An 8205-nucleotide genomic window follows, 5' to 3' on the forward strand; every position below is an offset into this window, starting at 1 on the left:
ATTGTGAAAATGGTTTTATGCAATGTGTCTCTCACCTTCCCTAATGAGGTGTAGTTATCTTCCTAACTCTTTCAAAAGGAGTTGAGAAATTCTCTTGTGATAAAAACCAAACTGTCCAAAATGTCCATGGTGCTGAAAACTAGAAAGATGTTCAAGGACTGTCAATGACAGCCTGTTCTTTAAGACCTTTGAAATCAGCAAACAATACAGGGGTGTACACAGCTCGAGGAGGGTTTGATGTGATTCTGAATAAACCAGCAGGGCAAAGATGTGAAGTGGCTCATGAAAGGGTTGTCAAGCATTGGAACAACCAGCCTGGAGAATTGGTGCAGTCACCCTCCCTGGAGGGATTTACAAGATGTGTAGATGTGGCCCTTGGGACATGGATTAGGGGTGGACTTGGCAGTTCTGGGTTAAATGTTGGACTTGATGGTCTTTCTTCCAACCTGAATGATTCTACATCGAGCAGTTGTTTGCTGGAGCCTTGAAGGATTGAAAGCTGAGTCAAGTTTTGGTTCAGGGCAAGGTACTGTATGCACACAGAGCTGTGAGTACTCTTACAGAAGTTTTCCTTTCCTGAGAGATGCAATTCGCTTGGTTGAAGAATTTCCCATCTTTCTTGAAAGAAAAGAAATTTGGTTGGAGGCTGTAAATGCTTGGCACCTCTATAAATTAGACAATGTGCATCTCTGCAGTGCCAGAGAGGGGTGCACATATCAGTTCCCTTCTTTTAAAAGGCCGCTTATATCTGCCATAACTAGGCCTTCAATTTTTAATTAATTTTGCACTGGAGATTTTGTAAAGTTATGCAAGCAAGAAGAAAATGATCTGTTCTTGCTACATACCTAATATATGTATCATTACAGGTATCTAGCAAAAATTAGTGGAAGTGATTAGAATCATAGGATAATTTGGGTTGGAAGGAACCTCAGGAGGTCAGCTACTCCAGCCTCCTGCTTCAAGCAGGGTCAGTTATCAAATTAACGTGCTTCCAAATTTTTTGTGGGGTTTATGGTTCCCAGCGGATCACAGGTTAATTCCAGCAAAGAGATAATCTCACCAAGTGTCAGTCATTTCTTTAGAAACCCAGCTATTATCACTTTTATATGCTTTTAATTCATGAGTGTTAACTGTGGGAGCTCAGTAATGTACAATGACAATTCTGTAGTCCTTTAAAATGCTACACTTATTATTTTACCACCTTCCAACTTTCCTCACAGTTCCAACAAGTGCTAGAAACACTATTGTTATGATAAGTTATGGATCCCCAATGGAGGCATTTAATTTCATGGCATGTTAAAGGCTATAACAGCCTATTAAAACAGGGGTGGAAAATCTTATTTTGGAAAAAAATAAAAAGGCAGAATAAAATGTTTCGTGGCACTTCTCCAAGAGAGACATTTTACAAAAACCAAATCTTAGAGATTATATTTTTTTTTAAGTAATACATTTTTCAAGGGCTAACAATGAGAATGGTGTGGCCATCCCTTTCAGCAAACATTGGCTACCATTTCTAAGTCAAAAGAGCTATCAGTGGCAGCAGGAGAGAGACTAAGCTAATGCTGAAGTATGCATATGATTTTCCTTTCATTATTCTTATTGTGAAATAGCCAAGGAATTAGGACAATTAACAATTCTGCTCATGTGTAGGATTATAACATCAGTGCACAAACCTGTAAAGCTTGCTCAGTGCTTAAATTTGCTCACATAAATAGTTCCCTTGCCTTGAAAGCTAGGATGAGGCCCCAGTGTTTGTGCTGGCCTTTTGGAAGTTTTCAAACTGCAGCTATCCCTGTGTGAATCTTGAACAGCACTTGTAGGCTTGACTGAGAATCTGAAAGCGTGTCCCCATGCCAATAGAAGTGGCAGAGCACAGCTGCTTGCTTTTCAGCTCCAAAACCTTTGGGTTTTGTTTGCAGCTGTCTGTCATAAGTACTTGCTTTGGAGAATGTAAATAACCAAAGATGAAAGGTGATTTTTGAATAAGGGGGAATAAGTAAATAGATGAAACCTTTCCTAAACTCGCTGCTCTGTTCAGTGTTCCGAGCCCCTCTTTCAGTGCCACTTGTGGCCAACCAGCACCTTTCCACTGGCTTCAGCAGAACCTGTGCTGATCCCTGGAACTGTAGCTCTAAGTGCAAATGAATACTCCTACAGAACTAACAGAGCTGAAGGACTCAGGAATTTGGAATAGGATTAAATATTAATTTCTGCCTGGTTGGTATCATCCGGAACTTAGTCACAGAGGGCATTAAAGAACAGGGTAAAATAAAAAATAACAAACCACAGCCTAAATATCACAGAAGTCCTTGACTCTCCCTTCCCCAGGGGTCCAATTCCATTGTCCTTTATTACTAATATATCATAATATCACCAAATATGACCTGAACATTTGACAGTCTGGAGCAACATACAATCCACAAGTGAAAAATGTCAGATAAAATTACAAACTGATGCAGGAGGGAGCTGGAGAAAGCAGAGAGGTGAAGTTCACAGCTGTCAATCACAGGAAGTTGTCACCTCGGTAGTTTTTTTGACAACCCCACGATGTTTTGGGAGTTCCACAGAGGGAAACAACAGTTAGCAGTGGTTTGGGGAGTCGAGGAGTGGTGTAGAGCAGGGTCTTTCCAAGGGAGTTGCTTTGAAAGCTGTTAGGAAATTCAGAATATGGGGATGTGGCAGCCAGCAGGGAAGATTGAGCTGAAGTGGAAAGCCAGACTTTGGTCACCATCAATCCATGGTAACAGTAAGGGCCTGGTGTATCAGGGCAAGCAGCTTCAGTTTGGAACAACTTAAAGAGCCAAAGTTTCAGTAGTTGAGGTGGGAAATAATTTGCTGCTTTATCAGTGAAGGAGCTGCATGTACAGAGGGAATGTGGGGCTATGAATTGGAGACAGAATGATTTAGTACAGCAGGATTCTTTTGAGAATATAATGAGCTTCTGCCCCTAAATTAAAACTTTTCTTTAAAGATTTTGGATCCAAAAATAACTATCAGGGGAGTTTCACAGAAGCATTAATTACTTTCATTCCTAAATCTGACGGTGATCCAAATTCATGTTCCAACTACCTTCCTTTTTCCCTTATAAATTAAGGTTGCAGAGCTAAATTATTGGCTTCAAGGACTGCAAAAGCAATTTTCTACATCATATCTCATTCCCAAGTTGAATGTTATACATAGATTATGCACAAACAATGCTGAAAACCTTTATAGCAGTATCCCTTGAGCCACTAAACTCTTTGTCTACTAAACAGAATTTTCTAATGACAGTGTGAAAGTGTGTGACAGCCTACAGTGGGATTGTCATTTCCCTAACCCTCCAGTGCTGTGTCTTTGGTCCATATTTGATACAAGTATTTTCCTCCTCTTTTATAAGCTCCCAAGTGCCATGATTTTATGAGTGGTATTTCCTTGTGGTTCTTAATTATCCTCTTTCTTCTGGCTTTCAAAAGAGTCTTTTTGCTTAATAACAGAGCACATAGAGGTGTCCTTCAGATGCGTCTTTTGTTTCAGTTACCACTAACTTGGATTGGGTTGGGGGTTTTTTTTGCATTGGGAAAGTGTTGGTTGCCTGTGGGGATTTTGTTCAAGTAACACAAGGAATTGGTATTCCATAATTCAAGACAGATTCTGCATCTGTCTTACCCACACACTTTTTAAACCATCTACTGTTGGAAATAAGAGCATTTTTGTCAGACCAAAATCACACCTGGGGACAGCTGAAGTTGCTGCCTCCTCATGGAAGATTTAAAAATTCCCATGTCCTAAAATTTCAGCAAGGAGGTCCATCCGTTTTCCATGTGCTTCTTTGATGTGTGAAATTCCTCTTTCAATACTACTCTCATTTCAAGGGTAGGGACAAGGAAGCCACACACAGCAGATATGGGATGCTAACGGTAGGGATCAGGAATACAATCTTGATATTTTTTCTGTGTTTAAATAGTGAGGAAGAAGCTTCCTGCTTTTTTCTGCAGCTTCTGGGCTGGTGTGATGGTTTCAGATCACCTGAGCACCAAACTGAGACCTCCACCTGAGGTGGCCATGCATGCCTTCTGTCCCTGTGCCTGTTTAAAGCCCTATCTGAATGAAATATTCTATATGAGCAATTTATATTTTTTTCCCTATTTAATTTCATCTACTCTCTTTCTTTTGTTAGATTTTGGCTCTGTACAAATGTAATTGAAATATCACAGACCTGAAAGGCCTGTGAACAGACAGCAGCAGTTTGCTGGCATGGCTCAGCCTGGCACAGCCCTAGCTGGGCTGTTTGTGCAGGCAGAGAGCTGAGAAACAAATCCCTTTTCTAGAAACTTAAGTTTGGGTTTAGCTGGGCTTTGGGTGAGCACAGGCATCAAAAGCAAGTGTTGTTTGCTGCTGTTTGTGGTATTTCCCTGCAGCCACCTGCTCCTCCATCTCCACACTGAGAGAGGGCCCTTGGTTTTCTGCTTCTGTTGTATCAGCAGTGGGGAACAGATCATGGATTTTGTCATTCATCTCATTGATGCCAGAATAAAAAGTCAAATTTATCATGTTCAGATTGCTGGTGCTCTCTGAGAGCTGCATTCCTGTTTTCCTGTAAATACAGCAGCACAGAAGTCAATGTTACTGGTGGCATCCTGGCATAAAACCCTTCTCCCAAAAATGTATGCCTAAAAAAGAGACCCTGAAGAAAAATCCTCTTTCTTTACACTGGTCATATGTTGAAACTTCAAGGATACTTTGCAGTTCAGAAGTATTTAAGTCCTACTTCAGTAATTAACTTCCATTGAAATAACTGGATGGTGGAATAAGCTGAAAATGTGGCTTGTTTTTAAGTAGATGTATTTTAGGTGACACAAAGAACATAAGGGTGTAACAGAAAACATACCTTGTATCTTTCACTTTTTTCTGTTTGGTTTTGTGTCAGCTTATTAAAACATTTATTATTTAATGTTTAAAGGCACAGATTTCTCTTTAATCTGAGCCCACTGTGAAAGGCCCCAGAAACTAGGACACATGAAAGGTGGAGCTGTTAAGCACAATAAAGCCAAGACATGCACGTGAGCCACTTGAACCTGAGGCCATCAAAATATATGGAACTAGAAGAATTAAATTCTCCTTGTTTCAGTACTTTTTTTTTTCCCCAAGTGTTCTTAGTAAGGGAAGCTGCTAACAGCCTGTTTTCCAAGTTGTGCCTGAGCCTGCAAGAACTGCTGGCCTTTAAAATCTGACTTTCCTGATATTTTAACCAACTCACCACACTTCTGGCATTTTTCTGCTTTTAAATGTATACATGGTGTGGCAGAGCTGCAGTTTTTGTACTGCAGTGTTGCACTATATTGGAAACCAATGAGAAGGGGAAATAACCTGGGGATCTTTTTGCAGGGAAATAGGGAAAGACTTGTTTACCAGATCTCCCATTTCTGGCAAACAGCTGGCTGTAGTTTTAATAATGAGCTGCCCATAATTGGAATGTATTTAATCCAAGTTAACACACATGCACTAAACTTGCTAATTGGGAATTTCTTTTTATAAGCACATTACTCTTGCTTTTTCAAGTGATGTTAACGTGCTGATGCAGCAGAGAGAGTGCACCTCGCCCCACGACTGCAGCGAGCAGGCCCCAGTGCATGGTAATTTTTGAGGAAAACATATGGTAAGAGTAATGGCTGAAGTCTGTAGACAGCTTGCCTAAATTACAGTGCATCCATTGAAACCAGGACACATGCTAAGCTGCTGAAAGCAAAGAGACGTCATTAAAAAATGATTCATATACCTTTGCTTTAATGAGTCCTCACACTTGAGGATTGCCAATTGCCTGATCAATAGCTTCACTGCAGCACGAGGCAAAATTCCTTCTACAAGTGAAATATTTCCATTATAGGAGTCTGGAACTTCAGCATATACATTTTTGCCTTGAAGGAATTTGAAAATAATAATTTATTTTTTTATATTTCTGAAACCTGCCTATATTTGAATCTAGTAAATAAACAATCATGCACTGCCATATGGAGCAATTTCATAACAGCACATGGTGAGGCTCTAATGAGTTTTACCATACTGTGCCTGACAGGTGAATTTTCAGCTTTGATTACAAGAGGCCAAAAATAATTCATCCAGGCCAATAAAGTTTGATTTAGATAAGACTCGATTATTTTTGCTATCAGCCATTAAGAACTGTTCTATCCTCATTTTCATTTTCAGGCACAGAGCCTGGCAACAAGCAATAATGGATATTTATTGGGCTATCAAATCCACAGAGACTTGTTTACTTATCCTAGTACTGCAATTGTCAATATTCCCTAGTCCACTGGCTGCTATCTTTAAAAGATGTCATGTGTAGGAGTTGTTTTCAAGCTCAACTCTTAAACTTTAAAAAGGTGCTTTGAAGTTATTATTAGCAGTGCAGTGCCTGGAGACCCCATTATGCCAGGTACAAACAGAGGCAGACCTGGCAGAGGAAATGTGGGGGCAGTTTTTGTGCCTTTTGATGATTTTGAGCATCTCCAGTGCACGTGGGGGCTGCTCTGGAGCTGAGGGCAGCCCGGGGCACATCCCAGGGATGCAGGATCCAGCAGGACCAGCGAGTGCTGCCCTGCTCAGGGGGAGCAGAGCTCAGCCTCCTGCAGCACAGAGCATCTTGGAACAGACAAAAGCAGCTCCCACTGAGGAAGGCTCAGAAATACTGTGTTCAGCCCCTGTATAAGCTGCTGGTAGCTCAGATCTCACCCTCACCTCCTGTAACTGAGTAACGGCCCTGGAACCTTGGTGCACCCAGGTCCCAAGGTTCCATTGTTCTGTTTTAGCTCAGAGGAGAAATCCCCACCAGATATTCTCCAAAGGTGAAAAATCAGGATAAATTTTACAGGCAAAAATGTATAAATTACTGATTTTCTGGTCATATGACCAAGGCAAACTCACACAGTTAATTTTAGTGATGCAAATAAATATTGTTTTATTCCATTTCTCCACCAGACATGAAACACATGTCAGCATACTGCCTCAGATACTCCAGTGGCTTTGGTTTTCCAGCAGACTGGGGCATTGAATTATTCACAGAAGGAAGTACAAAATGAGGTGTGTATTGCCTGGACCTCTTACAGCTGCACAATTAAGTAACTGTGGTGAAGCTCTTGCCTTAAAATTTGTAAGAGTTTCTTCCTTGGTGGTTCCCAAAATAGCTTGGTGTTCATGGAAGGTGGCAAGTCTCAAACTTCTAAAGTTTTACCTTAGTTCTAGCTACTGGTTTTTAGATAAGCCAGGTGAGAAAGCACCTGGATGGCATCTTGATCTCTCAGAGACCTTTTGTTCTCATTGCTTTATCCTGCACTATTCTCCTGCTCCTTGCCCTTGTGTTCAACAGGTGAAAAATGAGTGTTTATGCCTTCTCACTAAACTGGCAAATGTGCCAGCATGCCATTCCTGCATAGCATATGACATTTCAGGCAAAGCTTTATCTCTGACCTTTCTTTCCTTACCCTCAGTTCAATTTCTTTCTGCCCTGGGCTTTGAGACAATGAAAGTTAATTATGACTCCTGTAAGGCCCTTTGGGGGGTTTGGCTCTTCATATGCATCTACACCAAAAAAAAAGTGACCTTAAGGTTTTTATTCAACAGGTGTCCTCTCTAAAACTTCATTTCCTTTTTATCTGTGTTTCAGCAGAAATTTTAATTTTGTCTTAAGGGAGGGTTATGTAAGAATTCAGTATGAGTAAAAAATTATATCAAGTTAATTTTTTATTTATGCATTATTTCTTAGGGAATAATAATCTTGGGATTACTGCTCATGGAACTCAAAGATCTTTGCCTAAAATTTGGATTACCTTTGAATCCCAAAGTGGAAATCTAATTTTCAAATACATTCCCAAGTAGGGGAGGCTCAGACAGATCTTTTACATTTCCTATTTAAAAATGAAATAGAAGGGGCTTCCAATGGTTTCTAGAGTTATGAGAATGATTTGGCTGCTCATTTGGAAGTGTCACCAGTGCCTTGCAAATAGTTTTTCTTTGCCTTCATGAGCTGTGTTGCAGCCTGGTGTCCCACTTTTGGATTGAAAACTTAGAATAAGCAAGGAGCTATGAAATTAAAGCAGCATATAACTGAGCCAATCTTAGGTAGTATCTCTGAGGTAATTAAGAGTGGAGCAACACAGTGATCAAATCAAGGTTGCAATTAAAACTGAATCAACAGATCAATGGGTTCAAATGAGCAAATCATCATATTAA

This window comes from Ammospiza caudacuta, chromosome 17 (assembly GCF_027887145.1).
Source record: "Ammospiza caudacuta isolate bAmmCau1 chromosome 17, bAmmCau1.pri, whole genome shotgun sequence".
NCBI classification, from domain to species: Eukaryota; Metazoa; Chordata; class Aves; order Passeriformes; family Passerellidae; genus Ammospiza; species Ammospiza caudacuta.